This window comes from Pezoporus flaviventris, unplaced genomic scaffold (genome assembly GCF_033815535.1).
Source record: "Pezoporus flaviventris isolate CSIRO_AGI_PZ_B2104156 unplaced genomic scaffold, CSIRO_AGI_Pfla_v1 ptg000015l, whole genome shotgun sequence".
Classification (NCBI taxonomy): Eukaryota; Metazoa; Chordata; class Aves; order Psittaciformes; family Psittacidae; genus Pezoporus; species Pezoporus flaviventris.
In genome coordinates, this window is record NW_026892563.1 from 31,259,873 (window position 1) to 31,280,875 (window position 21,003).

The window sequence follows — 21,003 nt, forward strand, 5'->3', positions numbered from 1 at the left end:
AGCAGAATTCTAGCCATTTATTTATATTCAAATGTGGCTGAATTGTGATTTTACAGATTTCTGAATAAGGAGTGAGACGCTGGCCCAAAGACAACATTAACAGCCCTCCCCTCAATAAATACAAATGAAGTGTAGAATGAACTTGCCAACACAATTTCCACCCAATGTCATTCCTCCTTAGAAGTCACTATAACTAGCTGAAGCTGTCTTCACATTATTTAGAAGATGTTTTAAATTGTTTAATCATAGGCAAATGTCAGAGTACTTTTGCAATCAAAGCTAAAGCCTGCAACCTGTGTACATTTAAGGACATTACAGAAAACCTCAAATTGTAACATGCTGCCAAAATAAAGGCGGTATGTATTTTTAGCCCCATTTCACAGACGAGAAGCAAAAGTGCAATAAGAAGAAATAAATTGCCCAAATTCATAAAACCTATTTGACTGAAACTCCCACCTAGCCAACCTTTCTGCTTCTGACACATGAGAAAGGACAGAGTGGCATCTCTCACAGTCTTTCTCTTCCTTTCCTCACCCTCTGAGCTAGAGGCTATATTCAGCATTGTAACAGTAGCCTGTCAGGGCCTCTTTTCCATGACACAGGCTGGGCTGATTTCAAACCCATTTCAGATCCAAAACATTGTATGGCAATGAACTTCACAAGATATTTGTTCTGCTGAAAAAGTATATACTTTTAACACTTCTGTCTACTAACTCCATGTTTCTTAATTCTGTTATGAAAAAAAAAACCAACATAAATAATCATTCTTTGTTCTGTGTTTGTGATTTTTAAATACCTAGGAGTTCACTTTGCCAACCCAATGTGTCAGGGTTTTTTGGTATTGAAAGCAATCCGTCCCCTTGGTTTTCTTTACTCATGCCTTTTTGGCAGTCTTGGTTTTTAGTTGAGGACTAAAATTCATTGAGACTGGAACGAATTAGCAATTCAGGATATGACTATGGCATGACTATACCTGATGCCATGGTAATAGTCTCTTTTCCTCTCTGTTCCTTTTCTTAGCTGTTTTTTCATATCATTCTACTTAGCCCTTGACTGTCACTGAGTATTGGGCTACTAAGGCTTTCCTAGGATTATGGACAATGGCAATATCTCTACTGAGCGATAACAGCTTGTTTAGTGACTATCACTGTGTATTTCTAATGATGAGATTTTCCCCTGGTAGACATTACCTTACATTTATCAACAATAATGTTCATGTGCTCATTTTCCTGTAGTTGATAGGTACCCTGAAATCCACTGCAATGCATAGCAGTCAGTTTTCATCATGGCTATTTTGAAGAATTTTGTATCATCAGAATACTTAGTCACCTCATAATTCATTTCCTTTTCTAGATCATTTATGTTGAGCAGTAGATATTCCAGCAGAGCTCCCTGAGGGACTCCAGTGTTAAGCTTCTACTTTTGTTGAAGCTGACTGCTTAATCCTACTGTTTAAGCTATTTATTAATTCATGAGAAGGCCTCCCTTCCTGTCCCATGACAACTGAATTTCCCATGAGATGAGATTTTATCCTAGGACATTTTGGGTTTTAATTTTTTTACAACTACCTTAGCAAAGCAATTTACTGCCCAATAATAAAATTCTAGGTCTGTATATTATAATATTCATGCAAAAACCCATGCACATCCCAAAAGACCCCCACAACTGCCAACACCAGAAACACATTTATAATGTAAACCTTGTAAGATTTAGCATTTTAAATTGCATGGTGAAAGGTTCAGAATAGAGTTAGCCAAGTTACCTACACTGTGAAGAGTCTTCTTGGCTGTACTCCTTGCCTATTTCTGGGGATATTTTTCTGCAAATTATTGAGGAAATAAAGTAAAACAAGAGGTTACCAGGCTGCACTGTTAGTAAGTTTGTTTCTGCAGAGCTGAGTTAATTTCTTAAAATCCAATTTAGTAATCTTAAAAGCTAGGTTGTAATAAGATAATTGCTGCAATGCTGTAATACCATTTAGTCCCACTTGATAAAGAAAGCTTCATATTAAAATACTGTTGACTGACACATTGCCATTTATCTTCCTAGCAGGAACAATAAAGTGAGAAAAGCTCTCTATGCTCCATGCATATCAGCTGCCATCATACTTAAAACAAATGATGTGAATAACCACAATAAGATTGTCTGTGTTCTCTCAGATTTTTGGATTTGAATACCCAGAGTGGTGCTTCAGTACACTGATAGGATCAGAAAAGTTCTCTGTCTGACTTGTGGATTAGAGAGAAAAAACCCAAAGCTTAGACATCCCAGGTGTCATCAATTCAATCACCAAAATTAGATGGCTGTTATGTGAATTATGCAAATATGTGACTCAACCTCTTGGTTCATATTTGAAAAATGAAATATTTAATGATGTTGACATTTTTAATTATCATCAGGCCTCTGAGTTAACTCCTAAGTGGGACCAATGTTATTACAGGATCTCTGCAGACTCTGGTGGACATCTTTGCACCACATCAGACCTTATTGAAGCCGTGTGTTAGCTGTATTTGAAAAGCTGAGAAGATGGATAATAAGGAAAGAGCTTTTAAAAAGCACCAAATAGATAAATTAACAGGTGCTGCGAAACTGGTCTTTTCTTTGACAGTGGTCAGAATCTGACCATATTAGATGAATGCTTTTCCCGTACCCCAAAGTTACTTATGATGTAGGCTTCAAACAAATATTAGCAAATTATACTATTGTGATAGAAATGTTATGAGGACACAAGTATTATGACTGTGAACTTTTTAGTGATGTGAAATAACAAAATATCTTTAGATTAAATGATATTGTTCCTTAGATTTCCTTAGCAGACAGAAAATAAGATTCAAAAGATAGGCCATTCCTAAAATTCAGTTTCAGCTCTGTCATTTACATGCTTCACAGAAATTTCCTGATAGTTAAACCTCAGATTTTTCATCAGCAGAAGAGGAATAATGGTGCTTAACTAATTCCTAAAGCCACTGGTATTATTGCTGTTGTTTGCCCTATTTTGTAAGTAGATGTAATCATCTGTGTTACATAGAACTCTCTAAGAGGAATCTACCTATCTAAATAGAGATCTTAAAATCCTGAGGATTAATTCATTTATGTTTGCATAGTCCTTTGAAGCTGTGGAGCACTATATAAATGCTAAATATTATCTACTCTTAACCATTAACTATGACTTTCAGTAGGTACTGCATATCACAATGCATACTATCATTACAGCCCAAGCCATTCTATAAAACTCATAAAATTATTAATTTCCCTGTTAATATTCTTTCTGTCCTCTTCTCTAACCTTCATGCTCTTTGCATAGCCTACTGCAAAGCTGCCAGACACCTACCCATATAAAACCATTTCAGCATAAAACTAACTAAGGTTAGTTTTACTGCATAGAAACTCTCCTTCTTACTTCAAAATAACAAAACACTGAAAGACTTCAACCTGTCTATTGAAAAAATCCTCACTTTCTCTCCTTGTAACAAAGCTCCTCAAGTCCCTTTCCTTCAGGACAAGGGCAAATGTCTCCCTGGAATGAGCAGTGATTTCAGACATGCTGAATGTGGCAGAGACACAGACTGCTGGCTTTTAAGGGCTATGGCAGGTCACCAGTGGAACAAATTCAAGGAATGGAGCTAACATTCTGAGGATGTTCTCCATTCAGATTTTTCCTATGTATGCAGCTAGGATCTAGTTAGTGGAAGTGCTCTGTTTTGACTTGAGTTTCAGGTAGTGTCGTGGTTTAAACCCAGTCAGGCAACTCGTTCACTCACTTCCCCCCCTTTCTTGCCCTCCCCCTGCTCCCGGAGGGACGGAGAGGAGAATCAAAAAGAATGCAACTCCCACGGGTTGAGATAAGAACAGTTTAGTAACTAAGGTATAACACAGATCACTACTGCTACCACCAGTGATAATAATGATAAAGGAAATAACAAGGGAACAGAATACAACACCTCAGCACCAGCTGACCGATAACTCGCCCCCCAAGCCTGACCAAGCACCGACCGATACCTCCTCCAACCCTGCAGTCTCCCAGCCCTTCCGGCTAACTCCCAGTTACATCCTGGGCATGACGTGCTGTGGTATGGAATAGCTCTTTGGTCAGTTTGGGTCAAGTGTCCTGTCTCTGCTTCCTCCCGGCTTCCCCTCCCCCCTGGCAGAGCATGAGGCTCACAAAGTCCTTGGCCAAACCAAAACATCGCTATCAGCTCTGTTCCCGAGCTGAAAGTCAAAACACTGCACTGCACCAGCTACCAAGAAGGGGAAAAATGACTGCTACTGCTGAACCCAGGACAGGTAGGCAACACAGACCTCATCAGAGAACTACCAAAACTGGATTGACATAGCTGGCTTCTCATAGTACTATGATTCCTGCACGCTGACTGGTGGTGAAAGGGCACAGCATCTGGCAGTGAGCTCCTGCGAAGAACACCAGATCATAATTCATCTGGGACAGAAACATGCTCTTTTGTATTTAGGGAGAATCAACAGGGTGGCATTAGGGTCTTCGAACTAGGAAGGATAATATTTTGAAATTTATATGCACATTTTGGCTAATTATCACCTCTGTTCTTCAATTTCACATCAACAACAAAAAGATATAACCACCTATGCCATGTGTAATGCATTTATATGTTTATAATTTTTCAGCTTCTTTTATTCAAACTATAAATTTTTGCAGGAAAACGTATAGCAAAATAAGGCAATTGTAAACTTTAGATTCTACTATATTGGTAGTGATAACAGATTTCACAAATTCTCCATTAAATTAAAAAACTGGAAACTATTTTGTAATTCACAGTTGTACTGAGCATACAGAATTGACAGAAATGGACTTACAGTGCTTTAATATAGTAAACAATGAAAATACCACATTTATCCTGTTTTTAAGATTCAAGCAATTTGCAAGGCTCAGGTCACTACCCTCCAGACTGTGTGACTATATCTAAACCAGCCACTTCTATGTTTCTGAGCTTCTAGGTCCAGCACTCTACCCCATCTACACCCTGACTTCTTGAAGTGAGATCTGGGAATGCACCAGCCCTTTCCTCTCCTTCCTGTTCCTTCCCTAGAAGGAAGTTTTGGTGCAAAGTTTGTATGGGATTTAAGGGAATAATTCTAATAGTAGCAATCTGGGTGTGACACACACCTATCAGTAAGGTTAGATATGGTCTTCAGTGATGTTATTTGCTTAAAGACAAGAAATAAGAATGGTGGTTTAACTGCATGTCAGTGACACAAGAGGCCAAGATATCCCATAATAGCTTTTAAATGATGGATATGTGAAATTATCTGTCACACAATCCAGAAAAGTTCGGTGGGATTGAGAAATTGTTTGCAACGCTTCCAAGGAAAGTTGTCATGACTTCTTTCTTTTTTCCCAAAGGAAGGATAGTGCACCCGAGTATGGTTTCCTTTGCACTGACTCAAGCAATTGAATTTTATCAGTGGTTACAAGGCAATTCACAGAATCTCTGCTGCTAATTGTGACATGAGTTTTCCACTCAGGTTTCTTCACAGGAGCATGAAATTGTCCTCTAGTGATTCTACTTGTGTATGTCTAAGAAACTAAAGCAAATACTCTTTTTCTTCTAACACTTCTCTCCCTTGGGATCATCTTCTGACACACAGCAGACCCAGATTTCTTGGTTCATCGTTTCCTTCCTCTGATTGAGAAAAAATGTCAGGTTAAGATTTACTTTATATAAGCCTAAAATACCAGTCCCTAGCATCCTGGCTCTACAGTGTGTTTCTATCACATCCTTTCAGAAATATACTGAAGTGGAGCTTAATCTGGTGAAAATAGGTAATTTGACCATATATAATACAGTGTGAAGGGTATCCTGAAGATTTTGATTGCTCCCCATTTTATTTATCGTGGTGGGGCAGATTAAAGGCTTTATAGATGGCAATCATTCTTCATGTTAGCTGTCTAGCAGGGAAGGAATGAAATCTGGTCTAGGAACTTGAAGGCCTCCTTATCTCCTGCTCTAACTCAACTTTCTTCTCTCACTACAAAGTTAAGGGGACTCCACTGAAATTCTACAAACCCAGGCAGAAGAGGAAGGACCTTTGCAGGTCCTGCAATAATTCTCAGGGCAATTGTTATCACATGCATTATGCAACTCCAGTAATGTTTTCAGCATTAGGATTTAACAGAAAACTCTTGAATTATATCTATTAGAGTAAGTATTTAATTATAATGGTGGTCGTCGGTGGTGCCTGATAAGCAGTTATTTAAGCTGAAAAAAATGGATTCATATTCTAAAATATATTGCACTTAATTAAATGCAGGAAATATTTCTTTTAATATTAAAATTTGTATTATTTACCCAATTTAGTTGAGGAATGAGGCATATGAAGGCATATGAACAATAAAACAATTAGTGTCTTTTCCTCTTCTACTTTCTAGCAAACTGAAGGGTTTGATTTGTACTCAGCAAGTAGATATCTGTGTTTCTTTACTGATACATCTCCATACAGTGATAGCTGGATAAATGATCCCGTTGATCTTTCTTGAAGTTAATTAAGAGCTTTTCCTACAGTTGGGATTTTCATCCCAGTGTTTTGTGGGGGTTTTTTGTTTTGTTTTGGTTTTTCCCTAAATATCCTCATTTTTATACCTTATTCAAAACAATCTACACCCACATTTACTAAACCTGCTGCCACATTATATAAATCTAGCTAGTGATTCTGGTAAAGCCTAATGATAAAGTCAATGATATCAATGTAATTAAAAAACTGATCTATAGATTTAGTCTCTATTTAAATCAGTAACTTGTTTTGTTATCTGTGGTTGCAAAGTAACATCTTATCTACCCATCTTTGTTTTCCTAATGCCACTGATTGTGACTGCTTATTCTTGTAAATTCCAGCTTTGAACTGCAATTTTATATTGCAGTTTGATATTTCTTCTTTCATTTCTGTTTTGAAGCTGAATTGTACTTGAAAACCAACAAATCATTCTGTTCAGAAAAAAACAGTACTGAGTTGATATATCTGCATTCTTATAACATTCACAGCTTATAAAATACTGGCCTTATGATTACTAACTTCTTGAATTAGTACATTCAAGTCCAAGGCATTGGAAGGAAACATGAATCATAGATCTAACCACAGCATTTCAGTGAGCTAGTGAAAGGCTGACTGGTTTATGCCCCAAAGCTCTTGGATTCAATAGATGTCTTTCATTTAAAAGAGTTTTAGGTCAGATATACTGTAGCTGCACAAACATTGAAAAATCAACAACATTCTTTAACTAGACTGAGTAACCTGCTTAAGATGATGAAGTAGTGTATGTTCTGTAACTAAATCTGGAGGAAATGCCTGGGTTTTGTTGCCTGTTCAAACAAAATCAAAGGTATCTTGAAAAAGTCAAATGGACAGAAAGCTGTCTGAAACTGTCTGAGTATGTTAACAGTAAAACTGAAGATATCAGTGTCACTTATCACTGAAGCAGAAATTATGGGGTTTAGGAAGGGATTTTTAATACTATTTCTATATCTCAAGAACATAAACCTTATTGAAAGATTTCTGGTTGGTCACAGATATTTTTATGAAAGAGTTATGTGTATTTTATTAATATATTTATTTTGCCACATTTAAAGAAAAGTGCAGGGTGGGTAGTGCAGGAAACACATCTTTCCAAAGACATCCCTTCCTTAACTCTATTCCCTGATTCATCTGTGGGCCTTAAGTGTTTTGGACATCCTTTCTCCTTATTCCTTAGTAATGCCCCTGTGCTTGACTGCATTTCTGTCTTGAGATCTGTATTTTTTTCTTTGTTCTAAATGCCTACTTTCTTCATATTACTTGTTCTTCTAGATTTTTTCTGGGTCAACAAACCTAGAAGAAGTGATAAAACTTTCTGTCTGGGGAGAGCTCTGAGTTCTTAGAGCTGACCCTAAAATGAGAATATCAAAGTTGGAGACAGACCAAACGAGTAAAGAAGATATTGTAGAACTGACTTGCTTTGATGGTGTAATAAAAAAAAAAAGAAAATAGAAATTGAACCAAGCATAAAACACTTGCCAAAAAGCTTTGAAAAATACAAAACCTACTTCCTTGGAACATTACTTAAGTCATCTTACATATTTCTTTATAGCTTTCTAAAACTTTACAGTAATTTTAGTTTTGCTGCTAATCTTCAAGAATGAGGTAGTCTGGGATATATTCCTCTGTGCTGCACACTATTATCCCACAGGATGTCAAGTGAATTTTAAAACTATTGATGTTCTTCCTTACATTTTAAGTTCTTAAGCCTATAAACAATATGAAGGAAAATCTGGGGATAAGTGGACTTTAAAATCAAGCTTTTGAGTGTTCTGGAAAGATGGCATCAAAGACGGGTTACTAGCTAAAAGAATCATATCTTGCCATTCTTTTCCCATGAAAAGCATTGACTCTGCAAGGCAGGAAAGCTGGGATAAATGTGCTCATGATAAAAGCAAGGACTACAGAGTAATCTTTCAGGAAGAGAAACCTGTTTTCCCACCAGAGTTGCCATCCTCACCCAATTCCATTGAGAAACAGCAGGCCCATGTTTCTCTCCTCAGACAGCCAGCAGCATGGCTCCAGTTCAGTTTGCAAAGGCAGAAATGGAAGTGAACAATAGTCAGATCATTAAAGAAATGAACTCCACAGCACAGAAGTGAGACAATGAGGCTGGCTTTTTTGTGGAAGTGGATTCCAGCATGCGAAGACTGAATAACAATCTCAGATCTCAACATGACTAATGGAAACCGGGGCTAGAACAAGCTCGCTGCAAAAGAAAAGCACTTAGTAGCAAAAGTTAAGGATCAAGAGAAAAGATGTTCAGATCAAATGTAAGCTGGAGCAAAGGCAGCCAGAACTGACATGATTTCCCTATCAGTGATGCTTGACTAAGAAAGGAAGCATCTCCAAGCCCTGCTGAGAGAGAAGAGGAGCTCATAAAGTCCCGCAGCCAGAACTGCCAGCCAGATCAGGTGTATTACTAACTAAATTGTTGAGTTAGAGTAGAGAATAGCAGAATGAGGAATTACATAAACATTGTAATTGCTAATGGGGAAAATCACAGTTCAGGGTTTAAACTCATGTCATGAGAAGTGGGAAAGCTTCTTACATTTGACTCTATCCCATTTCACAGATTTCTTGTATACCCTACTTTAAACCTCCTTGTTATCTAGGACACGTGAATAATAATAACTTGCAGCATGGGAGTAAATAAGCCCTTTAAGTATTATAAACTGTTCAGAAAACACAACACAGATAAAAGTGATAAACCATGTTGCATGAGGTTTTTTGGTACAACAGTATAAGGGACATTCATACCCAAATTCTAAAAAGTGCCCATGTTTTTTCCTAAAAAAGAAGTGTGTTTCTTGGCATCAATATTTAAAACTCTCCCTCCAGTAGATTTAGGATCACGCACAGAATTCTATAGGGAATGAGCATCCAATAATGCATATAAGAAAAGCCAAAAATGTTATCCTGACTCATCTGCCTATATTTTTTTTTCTCTTGAAGCTGTGAAAGGGAGGTATACTTAGGGCTGTGTGCTTTTTACATCCTGTGAATTTTCTTTCCAATTCCAGAAGTGCAAAACTGATTTTTAAGCTACCATAGGGAAAATAATTTCCCTCAACAACATGGCTCCTACAGTGAGAAACACCAGGCTCTGAAGATTTTATTTGTTGGTTCTGCAGAAAGTAATCCTGATTCATATGGTTTAATCTGCCTACTTTTAGTTCCTGAGGAATGATGTTTATTAAAAAAAAAACCAAAAGTTGGGGGTTTATGCTGCAATTATTCTGTAGCATAGGATAAATAACTCTGTTATTGTGATTGCTCACAATATTGAGCAAAGTTCCTGATGCTTATTTTGGTCTTTCCTACTAACTGTGGCCATTTCACGCCAGGGATGTATAATGAGAACTTTCCACTGGAATCAATGAAGAAGTATGACTGAAAATCAGTGGTACCATCTGATCCAAGTTGGTTTGTGCTAAAATGTATGATGGTGTTTCAGGGTACAGTAGAATAAACCAAACCTGTGTATTAGCTTCACAGAAATACCGTATTCATTGTTAATCAGTGACAGTTTCATGGAATTTACCATATTAAAGGTAAAAGAAAAATCTAAGAAAATATATAAAACCAGATCTGTAGAGTTAAATTTTCTGAATATAAGGGTGTACTTCTGATGCTTCAAAAGTTAGTGCACCTTCACATTGTCTGCAAGTGTGAAACTGTGAAACAAGACTGTGCTATACTGTTTCATTTTGCTATCGGTTACAGCGCATACACAAAGGAGAAACAATGTAACTTGAGACCTAATACTTTGTTTTTGAGTCTTGACCAGCGCAAAAGATACGCCAGGTTTGCGCACTTGTGGCTACCGAGATTTTTGCATTCCAGCAGTACCTGAGATTTTCATTGTTAGAACTGCATATAGAAGATGCACTTGAAATTGTGCAAACATCTGTCCCAAGGAGGCTGAGGATGAATGGTTTCCTTCATTCACCTGCTCATTTAGGCTAAAAGTAGATTGAGGTGCCTGGTACTGGTGCCTTTGCACATGCCATGAGCTACATGACTAGCAGTTATTCTCCTCTTAATCTTAGAGGACATTTTCTCCTACCTTTTCACTTTTTTTTTTAATCCATGATAACTGTGTAAAATAACTTCTTTTTAGCTTATTTGCAATCAGATTATTAACAGTACAGAATTCTGGAAAATAGAAAGTTCCACCTAAAAAAATGAAAAGCGATTTTTATAACTCATTTGCTTTGTTTTCCAAAAAAAAAAAAGAAGATGCAGATATTTGCATCTTCCAAAAGACAGTTATTGGAAGTGAATGAAGGACATTTATAAGTTTAGGAGGATTTATGTAAAAAATGGGTGCTGAAGTTTGTTGTGACTCACGTTACCTTCTATTTAGCTGGCATATAAATGTGCTTTAATTAACCTGTTTGAAAATGATAGAGAAATAGAGAAAGATGCAGTGCCAATTTAATAACTAATGTCCCTATTATCTGTGCCTGCAGGAAAGCCTGTGGGAGAAAGAAAAAGCACTGGATATTTTGTAATGTTCACCTTGCAAAGCTTTGTTTCCCCAAGTCTTATGTATGCAAAATGGATTCAAAAATCTGTCATGCAAAAATGATGCAAATCTGTAGTTTGCATGGGATGTAAAACCGTAGTGTTTGGTAGAGCTTGGGGAACTTCCAGGAAAACACAATTTAATTGGAAAATGCCATTTCAGTGAACCTACAATCTTTTACTCCATATTTCTGCAGCTGAGCAAATACCCAGTGCTCTTAACAATGGATCTGACAAGGACATCAGTTTTACTGAAAACCCCAGGGAGGGTTTGTGAAAAATCAGCAACTTTTTGTTCTTGTTTTGTTTGGTTGGGTTTGGTTTTGGTTTGTAGGGCTTTTTTATATATATTCCTTTGCTGTGAATGGGAGATGCTTCATTTCACCTCAGTCTGGATGTTGGCAAAGGGATCTTCCATTGCCTGCTTTTCCCTTTTACTTTCTTCCTGACTAGCACGGGTCCACATTTGTTACTATTATGTTCCTCACACATTAGAGGAAAGCTAGAAGTTAGAAATTACTTAATTGAAAAAATAACAACAAATAAACTGGAGTGATATATAATCAATGAGGGGCTGGATGGAGTAGTAGAAAAGACATTCTGTTGCTTCCCTTTTCTATCTGTCTCATACATATCAGTGGTTTCAGTATCCTAAGAGCTGAGGCTGTAAAGTACAACAAAGAAATGGGCTTAATGCACATCCTGAATCAGACTCCAGTTGTCATAAATGTTGCTTAATAAACTTTTGATAAGATTTTGTTCAAGGAGTGTCACTGAAGAAGACATTACATAAAGTTTATTTCCTAATACCTAATGACACTGCCAATAGGAAGCTTTTACAAAGACTATGTGAAAGGTGCAAATTTGTTTTCTTTACAGGTAGATTTGTCAGACACTGAATGCAAATCTAGAGTGAAATTATGTGAGGATTATAATCTAAATTGTAAATACTAGGGAATAATGAGAGGGGAAAGGTTAAGCAAGGGGGGGGGGGGGAGTCAATGGAAGGAGTTCAAATGCACACCTATTAAGCAGTAAGGAAGTAGCTTATACTAAACAGTTTTAGTGGAAATAATTTTTTCCTGAATCTGTGATACCTGAATTCTTTTGAACACTCAGAATGTTATCAGAAAATGAATTCCTGGTAAGACTTTTTTTTTTTTTACTTTTAGAAAACAGTTGCATAAAAAAAAGAATGAAAGTAAAATAAATTGTAATTCATTCAAGATCCAACCCCATCTTTTTAAATACTTCTTAAGCATGTAGACTTTTAAAGGTCACCAACCTAAAGAATTTAAATGAATAATATCTAGAAATCTGCAACTTTCAAATAGGAGTCTTTAAATCTTGTAAAAGTTCCATGATAAAAGCCAACAATATGTTATGAGCAGAGATTCAGGTGTAAAAATTACTCAGAATGAAAGCACTCTGCACATAACTAAATAAAAGCCTGCGTGGCTCCTTACCTTAAGATTAAACAAAGCCGCTTGTGTAGGACCACAAATAAAGAACAAGGAACTTGACAGCAGAGAGCGCTACATCTGAACCATTAATTTTACTTAGTATGTTCAGTACCAACGCTTCCTTGGACACCTCAGGCTTCATTACACTTGGACTCCAGGGAAAGGAAATTCTCAGGTATTCAAGAAAGCACTTGAGGAACAAGACAGAGCTGCTCCAAATGTAAAGGCTGAGTTTAAAAAAGAGTAAGAAATTTGAGATCAGCTTCTCAATAATTTATAGACTTTGCTGGTGCATATGTATCTGAGGCCTTCAGACTCTTTTAGAATAATTGTAATCTCAGAACCCTAATCCAAATAAAAATATATCTAATAATATGCTCTAGGAAGAGTGTCCTGAATTGTAGTTTCATCTATTTCTAAATGAAACAGTACATCTCCTTAAGCTTTTCAGGTAACTCCACTTTTTTTGAAGGTTAACAGTTTTGTTCACTCAGTTGTGTTCATAGTTGTTCTACTAATATTTTTAAAGACAGATTAAACACGTGTTTGAGATGTACTGGTTTTGGCTGGGATGGTGCTAATTTCCTTTATGGTAGCTAGTATCAGGCTGTATTTTGGATTTGTGCTGAAAACAGTGTTGGTGACATAGGGATGTTTTGTTACTGATGAGCAGTGCTTACACTGAGCCAAGGTGTTTTCTGCTTCTCACCTCACCCCACCAGTGAGTAGGCTGGGGAGGCACAAGAGGTTTGGAGGGGACACAGATAGGACAGCTGATCCCAGCTGACCAAAGGGATGTCCCAAACTGTATGGCATCATGCTCAGCATGTAAAGCTGGGGGAGAATAAGGAAAAGGGAGATGTTCAGATTTATGGTCTTCCCAAGTAACTGTTACTCATGATGTAGCCCTGTTTTCCTGGAGATGGCTGAACCCCTGCCTGCCAATGGGAGGTAGTGAATGAAATCCTTGTTTTGCTTTGATGGTGTGTGCAGCTTTTGCTTTACCTATGAAACTGTCTTTATCTCAAACCAGGAGTTTTCCCACATTTATCCTCCTGATTCTCTCACTCATCCCACTGAGTGGGTATAAACGAGTGGCTCCATGGTGCTTAGTTGCTACGTTAAACCAGGACAGTCCCTTTGGCACCCAACATGGAGCTTGAGATAACAGCTTTGATAGGAATGTGCTAGATCAAATTTATAGCTGTTATTGGTGTTCAGCTATTAATCAGCAGGCTCCTCTGCTTGCCATGGGGCTTGCTTGCCTCACAGTACATTAGAATCCAGTGCTCATTAGTGGCTGCTTACTGCTTTTGCTGCTTGTTGCACTGCTGTGCTGCTTATCATCTTGCTTTACTGTGCCTGGGAATATTCTGATAACAGCAACAGCGATGTGCCTGGGCTGACAGATGGCCACGGTATCGCTGCTGTTTCTGTGCTGCTGCACTGGACAGGCTGGAGCTCCAGCATGAACTCCAGATGTGTATGCTTTAACAGGAAATATACAGTGCTCTGCTGATTTAGTGAGCTACACAAAGTACAGGAGGTGCTGGCAGTATCTGTTGCGGATTCAATTAATTAATTGAGACAAATCTATGTTCGTATGAGGAGGTTCTGATGATACCCTGAGAACAGTGAACTGTTGGAGAGATTTAAAGATCCTTTATCTGTGGTGGTGGCCCTTGGAGACAAATAACAGACTGTGAGAAAGGGAAAGTATTTTCTTTCCATTTATGCTCAATTAGATTAAGTTGAAATGCATGGGAAGAAAAAAATAATTTACTGTGTATTCTCCAGAGATCAATTAAGTAGAAATCTTGAAAACTTCTATTAAAAAAGGTTGTAACAAAGATGTCCTAACACACCACTGTTTCCTTTCCTCGTGAATCCTCTGCACTAAAGTTTTAACATGTGTCTCCATAAACCCTGTATGAATTTAACCATCTTTCTCATCATACTTAATGCTGCTGCATTCCACTTTGTTGTAACTAACTGTTGTTAGCAGGGCTTCAGGCGACAGAATGAACTTAAGGAAGACTCAGGAATGCTCCCCCTTGCTTAGTATGTGTAGCTGTATTTATACAGCTGTATTATTTATATATGGGTATTCACATTTATACATGTATATGTATATACAAATACACACAAATGATCTCTTTCCACAGTGCATGTGTATCTCCCATAGCACACATTTCTTGGCTGCATTTCTGTGGAGGGAATAAGAATCACCGAGTTAAAAAAACTTTGTTTTGGCCTATGACTCTCAGCTAGTTCTACTTGGAGAAAAGACTTTGGTTTATTGGAAATATTTTTTTAATATAAGGAAGTCCTTCTGTACAAAATGAACTCGTGAGCCCATTTTATACTTTTCCCACAATTTGTCCACGTTGGCAATAAATTCTTTGAAAAGTATCATTCAAAGTATATAAACTTTGCAAATAAATATTGCAGCACTCAAACCTAGAAAATAGTAAAGAGGAATATCAGTGAACATGTACAACATCTCATTATTATTATGGGTTTTTTAAGCTGACACCTTCTAAATCCAGTGTAATAAATATTCATATTTAACAGCTCATTAAAATAATATCAACAAATGTACAATTCCAATTTACCATTTGTAATTTCTCTTTTTTGCATATTTTTGCTAGGAATAAAGTTTCAAAAATGGAAAATATTTTACAGATCATTCCAGGATTAAAAAAATGGCAAGTTCTTATTAGCAAACTTCATTTCCAATTTTGATGCAGAACAGAGAAGCTAATAAAAACTAATTGCTGGCAAAGGCAGTGTCTAGGTAAATGGAGTCCACTGCTGCAGGAATTTGTCAAAGCCACTCCCTGTTTTGATCACAACAAATAAAAAACTTGAAATTGTTCCTTGCTTCCCCCCCCCCCCATTTATTTATTTATTTACAGCAACGTAAGACATACAAATATGCTGTCACAGGATAAAGGGACCTCAGGAAGCCTCTCATCCAACCTTGTGCTTATGTACAATCAGCTTTGAGATCAGTCTAGGTTGCTGAGGGCTTGATCCAGTCACATCTTGAAATCGCAGGGCAATGTGCCACAGTGCTTTGCTATCTTATGAGGGCAAAAAAAAAAACAACCCTAAATTCTTCTTATATGCAGTTGGAAATAAATCTTTTAAAATGTTATGCATGTTTCAGAGTTCCAGAACTCATCGCTATTTTTCACCCATTGATCAGAAAAGCATTGTACATGCAAACCGCATCTACACCAGAACATTTCGGTAGATAAATTTTTTTATTGACTGCTTTTAATTGTTCCAATTTTTTTATTGATTGCTTTTAATTCTGTGTATCCAGAATTCTGTCCTTTATGGCTCCTTTTTAGAGAAGGAATATCTAAAAATTGAAGGAAAGATACTTTTAGTTACTCAATAGCAACAGGAACTGAAGTACAAAATGAAGTAGATAACTCCTGAGGACACCTTTTCTTGGAGAATGGCTTGAGACCACAAGTGTCAAGATTATAAAGAGATTTTTTGTTTTTTTAAAGAATCCTGAGCAGTGGATTGGAGCAATTGAAACCTCCTCCAGTGCTGAAACTCCTAAACAAGGAGAGCAACCTGGGCAAGTTCCACCAGTGTTTCTTTCAAAGCATTGGCTGTTAGTAAGAAGAAAACTTTCAGAGGGTAGACTTATTTTTGACATGGGCTGAATTGAATTGTTGAATTTTTCAGAGAAGCCAGGTAGAGGTGATTACTTATGAAATAGTAACAAAGGAGTGCCAGGAATATTAAAGGTTGCACTAGGCTCCACAGAAGGATAAAATATATAAGCAGTTTGGTAATAATTGCAAATGTTACATGTGGACACTGTAAAATTTGCAATCTGCCTCAGGAAGCAAAGCTAGGATTTAATATTTGTTGTGGGGAGAAGGAAGCAAACAGCAACTCTACAGTATTGTTTCAGACGAACAATGTATCTGACTCTGCGCAAGACAAAATGCCTAGGAAGACTGTGAGAACAAGACATCCCTATAGTACTGAAACTGAGAATTCTTTCTTGGCCTCCAAACACTGTTGATTCTGAGACTTTCTCAGGCAGAGTTGTTTTGTTTTAAATACCCTGATTGGATTGTATTTCCTTTCATGTGTTCCAACATTCTTTGAAGGCTAGTAAACACTCAGCATTCAAAACACCCCATGCCAAGTGATATTATCTTCACATATCATGTGAAAACCTTCCGCCTAGCTTGAATTTTTCTGGTCTGTGCTAGGATTGTTATAGTTGTTATTGTAATGTTACAGTGGTTCATCAAAGGTAGCCTTTTGAATCAGGTCCTGGGCTTGAGAACATCTCCTTCCAAAAGCCAGATGGGATTGCTGTGTGTCCTGGTTCCATCTGGGATAGAGTTAATTTTCTTCCTAGTAGGTGGTATAGTGCTGTGGTTTGCATTTCTTTGGAGAATGATGTTGATAACACACAGATGTTTTCAGTTGTTACTAACTAGTGTTTATACTAAGACAAGGACTGTTCAGCTTCTCATGCCCTGCTAGTGAGAAGGCTGGAGAAGCACAAGAAGATGGAGGGGGACACAGCCAGGTCAGCTGACCCAAACTACCCAAAGGGATATTCCAGACTACATAATGTCCTGCTTAGTATACAAACTGGGGGGAAGGCTGCCTGGGGGCTGCTGCTTGGGAACTGGCTGGGCATCGATCAGTGAGTGGTGAGCAATTACATCATGTATCCTTTGTTTTGTATATGCTTATTCTCATCTTCCTTTTCTGTCCCATCAAATTGTCCTTATCTCAATCCATGAGTTTTCTCACTTTTACTCTTCCAGTTCTCTCCCCCATCCCAGAGGCATGGGGGCTGTGAGAAAGAGGCTGTGTGGTACTTAATTGCTGGCTGGGGTTAAACTATGACTCTATGCATTTCTTTTTTCATTACACTTTTATGCTGCTTTTTCAGTTTGGGGTGTAGAATATACATTTATCTTATTCAAAAGTACCATGTAACAGAATAATATGTTGTCATGTTTTTGCCTTTAAAGACTAATTTGCACTACTATCATCTTAGAAATAAATCACATGAACCTCTTATTGAAAGTCTTTTGGCCAATTTCTATCTTTATCTGATCTTAATCAATTACAAATATAAATTCCCTACTTGGAATATATTGTTGTAAAGAGGATCTGAGATTACACTGACAATGTATTTTCTGTTCAAAAGTATAAATCATATCAGCCATTCAACACTAGGAATTTCAGAAATTGACACAATGTCATCTCCAAGGAAATACATTTTATGGCAGGTTCTCTGACACATGTAAACATTTTGGCTCAATGCCATTACCTAAATACAGGCATCTCTTACTGTATCAGATCCTCTATGATATCTAACAAATCAGCAAGAAGCTGGTAAATATCCACACAGGACCTGCTGAGACCCTTCAGGAGAGGAAGCCTGAGCCTAGATGATATACAATCAAGCATCCCAGTGAGATGGTATACCATAAAGCATCCCAGTGATGCTAAATCCCTATATTTAGCCAAGCAGTGGTCTTCAGAAAGATCATACTAAACCACATTTTTCAATAGCTATCCCTTGAACAATGACACTGGGACTTTCTGTCCTAGGAGGCTGTGGAGGCAGGCAGTATCCACGAGCCCAAAGAGTGATTAGAAAATTAAAGGATAATATGCCCATAAATGGATACTGTAGGAAATATGGAGGAATGTACCCTCTAACTCCCTCTGAAATTGGTGTAGCTCCTTAATACTCCCTAACACCTATTTGCTTTCTCCTTTGTTAGGGAGTGACTATTGAGTTAGGTGGACTGTTGGTCTGACATATCCAAAACTGAATCCTACTCTGCAGTGTAGGAAAGGAAGAGAAAACTTTCTGAGTAACCAGAAGATTATTTGAATGCTATTTTAACCAGAAGATTATTTGGACATTATTTTACCTTTAGTAACTTTGATCCACAACTTATTTAAGAACTGGATTTCCCTCTCTGAGGTTTTTTTTGGGGGTTTGTTTTTTTTTTCCCATGCCAAAGGTTTTTTTTTTTGTCTGTGGGCTCTCTAAGCTATTCCATGTAATCCTACTTTTTAAAATGGATTACCTGCAGTCTTTAAACAAAAAGATTTCCCTTCTGTTAATAAAGCTTCTCCCTGCACAGTTAATATGATGTGGACAAATCATTGGCATTTAACCGAAAAATCCTTTAAATAAAACCATATTTATTCAATGATGTTCAGTGATTAAGTTAACCAAATGCTTCCAATTAATTTTCCCCTTAATTTGCATGAACTTCTATAAATAAAGAGCTATGCACTTAGATGGAAGAAAGATTTCCCATTTTCGCTCAATACGAAGGAGAAAAGCGATAAAAATACATGACTGAATTGATGTTAACTTTAGCATAGTTATACAAGTTTGCGCTGGCTGAGCCATAGCTCTTGAAAAAAGAATTTCTGAGAATCACTAGTCAGTGGCATAATTGACTTCTGGTGGCTTCAAAAGGCCATGAACACAGTTAATAGTTTTTGGCAGTTCCAAAGGCATTAATCACGATCTATGTGCAATATTAAACAAAGCTCCTTCAAAATGAATATAAATTAAGACTGTAATTCCATCTCAGCCTTCTGGTGACATGAAGAAACCACTTGAGTTTCACACTCATGGTTTATGATGTCCCCGGAAGCCTTTGATGGAATTATAGCCTTATTAAGTAGAGTTGGGGTACATTATTCCTTAAATTATTGCAACTACAAGCCATTATTCCTACTAGAAATTAGAACTTGCTGTACTTTCATCAACCATGTAATCTTGAAGTAAGTTGGGGGGAAATTTCGTGTGGGAGGGTATCTGTTTTTAGTTTCTGTCACTACTATACATGCACAGATTGGTAGAGTTGTTAATATCTAATATGAGCAGCCCTCAAACGTTTTTGTTTTGTTTTAAAGAACACTATTCACAACAATATAATTGAATCATCATCAATGTTTATATAGCTCTTTGTAAGAATTTTAAGTCAATTTTTTAACCTTTTTTATGTAAGATCATTCACCACCAATAACATAAAATAGAATTTAAAAGACAGATGATGATGGGGACATACAGAGAGACTTTTAGGGAGGCATGATATAAGCATTTCAATATTTCAGTAAAGACACATGCAATCATATAGTGAGTAAGAAAGAAAGGTGACAGGCAGTCTGTGATTCCTCAGAATAGTTCAAGCCTTCACCTGAAGTACAAGAGAACAAGACAAGGAATTTTTGGTTTCCAGTTTACAGCATGGGTAAGAGCACTGGTTCTGAGGAAGAGCAAGCCACATACTGTATCAGGGTGACTGTTCTGGAGGTCTCACATTATTACCTGCAGACCATGGCCCACAAGAGCAGTGCTCCTATATGGGAGCTAAGAATACTGGAGAGGCTCCAGCTGGTCTAGGACCCATGATGGCTCAGGAGGATGGACTGATCTCTCAGCCAGTACTGTCCATACCAAATCCTATTTAGCTGATAATATCAAAAACAGGAGTAGTGTATGGTAGTGCAAGTTGAATATTTTTATTATGAGCAGGTCTGACTTGACATAAAGCTCTGTAGCATTTCTTAGTTTAAAGTAATGAAGCTGGCTGGAAAAAATGTACAGTATTTATAAAGCATATGTCTAAGATCAGAATTTCTCTTCTCTAATGACAGTTTAAATCATCACAGCCTAACCAGTTTAGCCGACTTTGTGTATTAGCTTCTTTCAACAACTTTCACAATGCCTAGGTTTTTAAATACTGATAAGTATTATTCAATGCCACATAGTGAAAAGAAAACATGTTAAAGAAAACCCTTAGAGTGTGTATATATGCACACATAATTAAGCCTGAAGGATTTCAGAGCTTTTATTCTCTTTTTTTTTTTTTTTTGGGGGGGGGTGTGCTTTTTTGTTTGTTTGCTGGGGTTTTATTAACTATGCTATTTTGAGGAAGGAAGATTTCTGTACCCTGTTCTCCTACAACTTCCATAACTTTTCATACTGTAAAAAGTATCTAGCTATAGCTAAGAAAAGATAAAGCTTGTCACCATATTGCATAATTCATACAAAATTTTGTGGGCTTCTAGCAAAGAGGGAGTCTCCCTTTCTACTGAGTGTTAGAGAAAGAAGAATCCTTGGTTAGTTAGAGAAGTTATATAAGGCATTTATTTGCTTCTCCAACAATGGGTTAGAAAATGCTGCCTTGTACTGAAGTATCACATTGAATGACATATTTAAATTTCAAGATGCTACATTGCTCAAAATTTTGGAGGGATTGTATTTGTAACAGTGTAGAAGTCCTGTTACATGCCTTTTGACTTGAAAAGATATATGCAATATACTGAAATATAGTTTATTTTGTAAGTATTTTAAAGAGTTGTCATTTGGGGTCCTGAATTTCAAAGGACCAACAATTTTTTATTCATACTGAGGGCTTGCTTTTCAATAAAGTGT

The 21,003-nt window shown here is 37.2% G+C and overlaps 1 long non-coding RNA gene across 2 annotated transcripts in view; it reads left to right on the forward strand.

Annotated features, from left to right (window-relative positions):
* The window catches only part of LOC133269172 (uncharacterized), a 53,079-nt gene that overhangs the window by 22,393 nt on the left and 9,683 nt on the right, over positions 1 to 21,003 (forward strand). The window contains exon 3 of one of the 2 annotated variants that reach the window (XR_009743351.1): positions 2,441 to 2,572. The exons of the other annotated variant lie outside the window; for it this stretch is intronic. This is a non-coding gene — a long non-coding RNA (uncharacterized LOC133269172). Of the gene's footprint in view, positions 1 to 2,440; positions 2,573 to 21,003 lie in introns of those variants that run through there. 2 annotated transcript variants of the gene reach the window in all.